Source organism: Grammomys surdaster, unplaced genomic scaffold (assembly GCF_004785775.1).
Source record: "Grammomys surdaster isolate TR1022 unplaced genomic scaffold, NIH_TR_1.0 126028, whole genome shotgun sequence".
In the NCBI taxonomy this organism is placed as follows: domain Eukaryota; kingdom Metazoa; phylum Chordata; class Mammalia; order Rodentia; family Muridae; genus Grammomys; species Grammomys surdaster.
The window spans coordinates 867,042-872,282 of NW_021620841.1; the positions used below are offsets into that span (position 1 = coordinate 867,042).

General features: G+C 34.8%; 1 pseudogene; it reads left to right on the forward strand.

The window, feature by feature from the left end:
* Positions 1-701: 701 nt before the first annotated feature.
* On the forward strand, positions 702-805 carry LOC114610118 (annotated as a pseudogene).
* Positions 806-5,241: the final 4,436 nt, after the last annotated feature.

Consider the following 5,241-nt stretch of genomic DNA (forward strand, 5'->3'; position numbering starts at 1 on the left):
TTTTAAACATGTCCAGATTCACACAAGGTGGCTGAATAATTCAACAGCCCACCTGCAAAAGGTCCTTGACCACATAAAACTTGCAGCCAAGCTTTATTTCCTATTCACTTTAGAAGCAATTTGGGCATTGATTTTTAATGTTTAAAGGCAGCTGGAGTTCCAGATACACAGGTGCCTAATTTTTATGTTGAATTTTTATAAGCCTGTGGTTCAATTTATGGGCTCCTGTGAACAAATTTTCAGTTTCATTTTGTAGAAATACACAGATAAAATTTGACGGTCCAGGTGTGTATGTTTTAAAACATACTTTACTGCTTTGAATTCAGCTTCTGGTAAAATTCAGATTTTATTAATGTTTAACAGATAAGTATAGGATAGACAACTGAAGTTGCTTTGTGTGCTTAGCATCTGAATCAGTTTATTTCTCTAGGAAAATGATCATGTTTATCAGAGATTAATTTTACTTTTAATTTCAAATTACATACTACAAATTTATTACTATTAAAATACAGTAAAATGTTAAAGAATATATGTGAAATTACAAAAACAATAAAAAGCTAAACCTGAAACATATTTCAACAGGCAGTTAAGCAGATTCAACAAAACTCAGAAAGTTTCCTTCCACTAAAGTTGACTAGCTTAATAGCATTAGTGGCTTAATATTTCACAGTAAATCAGACCACACTATAAATAACTCACCCATCACTTCTCAGCCTTTTGGCTAAGATCAAGTGTAGTATCTGTTCTTATATGGCCCACTCTAGGTTGTAAAAACATAAATAAGATTCTAGTGGTATGAATATTTTGGACTCATATAAAAGTTATCTAATCTAATTTTAAATATATGTGTGCTATATTTACATAATTTCATATAAACTAAAGCATAGTATTCTGTGGCAACAAAAGAGGAAAATATGCTATAGTAGGTAAATAAATGGATTTGAAAAGATCTAAGTAAGGTGACAAAGACTCAGAAAGAAAAGCATTGTATAGATTTTCTCATCTGTGACTCCTAGTTTCAAATTTTCAGACATGAGCACACTACCTGGAGTAACTGCAGGAAACTAGGAAATTCTAAAGGAATCATTGGTGACGGTAGGAGGATAGGAATGGGAAGCAGAGGAGACAAATAGAGACTAGATGAGCACTGTACTAATGATCTGAAGGAAAAGAGAGATGGCTTATCATTAAACAGATTGGAGAAGATGAACACTGCAAAAGGAATGAAATTAACAGTAAGGATGTCTGAAAAAATCATAAAAATTCATACTAATCTAAACATGCCTATAGCACATTAAATCAGATTATAAATATACATATACACTTTAAGTGAAATTTTATTTGGGCTGACAATAGTCCTTCCAGTAATCATAGACATTTCATAAAAATACAACAGCAATGAGAACTTCTTAGCATTTTCCCATGAGCATGATAAAGCGTTTCAACTCCCAAAGCCTATTGACTGGGGTTGTGGCTTAGTGATAAAACTTGTGATCAGTATGTAGGACTCCTTCAGTCAATCCTCATTCACACAAATAAAACCCAGTAATATTCATAATGAAAAAAATGTAAAAAATCCAGCCCTCTCCCATGTTACAATTATTCTGACGCTGTCCATCTGATCTGTGTGGGGAACAATGGCATTTGGGTTGATCTTCAGTATTTCCTCCTAGATATATTTTTCAAGACAAGGTAGAAAACGTGATCACAACTGCTAAAAGCACAAAATCTTAAAAAAAAAGACAATACCAGGCATGAGAATCTCTCTTTGAGTTGATGGTCAAGTTGATGAGGAAAGTCCCCAAACCTTTAAGATATACAATCTACTGGTATTACCCTTTTATTGCCATCCAGAGGTGGATGTAAATTCTCTTTAATGAAGACAGCATGCACTCCACACACAAGGCCTAGAAGACCTTGAGCTGGCATAGAACTGAATAATTCTTCCTTGGGAATCATCTTTTACGATACAAGAAATCATCATGCAGGTTTCCAAAGGAGGGCATGACTCACCAGTTCTATGCAACAATGATGCCTATGAATCACAACATAGGAGCATGGTCCTATAATCCAAAGTGTACCTAGAAGCATGCATATCTTAGCAGTAACCAGTGACTCTCTAGTTGGACTTAAGACCTGAACAACAAAAGAGAAAACATGCCTTCTACTTAGCCAACTAACCAGAGCTAGTGAATTAATAGATCTTAGAGGAAATCAAATAAACTCCTCTACTACTTTAATAGACTAGTTTTATTGAAATTATATTTTAATATCTGTGCTTATACTCACAAGTAAGTATAGTTCTCATATTTCAGCAAGGACACCTCTCTGTGCAGCAGAGGGAAAAAATTACAGTCAATCCACAAGCAATCAAAATTCAGAGTTGTTTTATCCAGTTACAGAGAAAACATTTATGATACAACTATCAAACCTAAGGCTCAGTGATCTTTATGGAAGAAGAGGATTAGAAAGATTTTGACAGTCGGAAGAAAAGGGATTTTTTTTGTCTCCAAGAAATATCAGAAGGGAAATCCCTAATTTTTCACTAACATAATTATCTAAACATGAGTTGAGCAAGGATGACAGAAATGGACATGTTAATGTGGGCAGGTAAAAGTTCACCAGGCCTCAAACCTACATAAAGACCGATAGGCAACTCATGCTGTAATTGTCTTACTCAGGAAAGAACACATCAATTAGTTATGCATAGTAAGTGGTCATTCTTAAGAATATATAAACATAAAACAATGGATAGAGCCCTCACGTTAAGTATAGGCAAAAAACATACACACACACATACACACACATACACAAAGTATGTCACAGAAATGAATGAAAAGTGTCTATGAATTTGAAGTAAAGGCATAAATATGTATGAGGGAATTTGGAAGAATGGAAGGGAAAGAAGAAATGTTGTAATTTTATTAATCACCCTCCCCAAAATAAAATTTTTTAAATTTGCATTTTAATACAACTTCTTACTTCTATTTTAATACTATTTACCATCCACCTTCAAACTTTCCAGTGCACCCCCTTAAATTACGACTCCATTGTCTTTAATAAGTACTGTTTAATAAGTTACATATATATAATTCCTATGTACATTTTGAACTGAAAATTAATAAATACAACATGCTATATTCATTTAGTATTACCTATATTAAAATGTTTTTAGAAACAACAGTTTGTCATTGGATATCCAATTAGGGAGCTCATCTTTGGGGAAGACTAAATTAATTCTCAGAAGTCATAAATTCCATGTAATTCTTTACCTAGTTTCAGAACCCTATGAAATATTTTCCCCTTCAGATTGACATGCCAAATGATGCCTCAGATGTTATTTATGCAATCATATTATAGAGATATCATGGATGTTACTTCTCTATCCTGTCTAAGACACAGAATCTCTTAGAATATTTTCTTGATCTTCTGGCTCCCACATTCTTTCTTCTCTCTCTTCCAAATGATCCCTAAGACTTAAGTGTAGTGATTGTGCTGTGTATGTATTCATTGAACCCTGACAGCCTCAGAGTCAGCTGTCCTCTGCAGTTTGACAAGTTGTGTCTTTAATGGTCTTTTCTATTTTACAGGCAGCTCCTTTGGTGAAGGATGATAGCTCCTCTTATCTGGGTGTAGGAGGGTATTTAGAATATAGTTACAAATTATACTGGCTTAGAAGGATGGAAGTACTAGATTCTCTACAATCCATAAACTCTTCAATCAAGAGAATGGGCTATGTTTTCCACAACAGGCATGATTTCTTTCCTGGTAGTATGGTCTTATGTCAAATTAGACAATTGCTGTTTACCAAGATGTGAGTACACCTGTAACACCTTTCAGAAGATCTTGTCATGCTGGTCATTTTTGTGCCCCATAAGAATCACAACTGGGTAGAATAATTGTTTGCTTTCCACCTTGTCTCAAGAGAGATTTATATTCCATGTTTGAGAGGTAACCAAAGGCAACAGCAATAGTCTTTACTATATGTGGAGTCTCTTAGATTCCCTAGACCAATCAGGCAACTAGAAATTTCCCCGTGCCTTTTACTGACTTTCTAATAGATTTAATGAATATATAGTTTATAAAATTTTTAATGTTTTAATGAACATATATTTTAATGAATAGATTTTATATTCATTAATGAATTTTTATGAATACATGTTTTAATGAATATATATTTATATTTAAATATGTATAATTTTATGAGTTTTAATGAATATATTTATAACATTTATATCTCCAATATTTTGCACACATGACTAAGTATAGATTAAAATTATTTTTTCTGACAAAATCAGTGTTTTGATTTTGAAATAAATGTTATGTATTATCAAAGATAATACTATCTTCAAGAATATACCAGGAATAAGTGCTAGTTTACCTAAGAAGTCACTTCACATGCAGTACTTGTAAGTTGTGACCATGGATCCTACATCTTGCTTCTTCAAGGATTTGAATTCTTTTATTCTTAGCTATTTTATATCTATGTGGGACACTCAAATCTAAGCCCTCAACTTCTTTATAAGATTTTTTAATTGATATATTTATTCACTTTACACCCCAATATCAGGCCCTTTCTCCTCCCAGTGCCTCCTCTGGAAGATATTACCCCCCATTTCCTGTTCCCTTCTTCTCTAAGAATGGTGATGACCACTCTGGTTATTATCTGAGTATCGTGTTCCTATTCCCCAGCACATCAGTCACTGCAGGACTAGGTTCATCCTCTCCCATTGAGGATAGACAAGGGGACCCAACATGCAGGTAACAGATTTTTGGACAGCCCCTGCTCCACTTGTTGGGGAACCCACATGAAGAGAAAACCACACTTCTGCTACATATGTGCAGGGAGTCTAGGTCCCGCCAAAGCTCACTTTTGGTGGTTCAGTCTCTGGGAGCCCTCAAGTGTCCAGGTTAGTTGACATATTTAGTCTTCCTGTGCAGTCCCTCTCCTTCCCCAGCTCTTCCATAAGTCTCCCCAAACTCCCTCTAAATGCTATGAGTCTCTGCGTATGTTTCTTTTGGCTGCTCGGTGAAGCCTCCAGAGGAAAGTTATGCTTGGCTCTTCTCTGCAAGCATAACAGAGTACTATTAATATTGTCAGGGTTTTTTTTTTTTCTTGCTCATAGGATGAGTTTTAATTTGGGTCCGTCATTGATTGGCCATTCCCTTCGTCTCTGCTCTATCTTTGCCCCTGTACATCTTGTAGGCAAGACACATATTGGGTTGAAGGTTTTGTGGAAA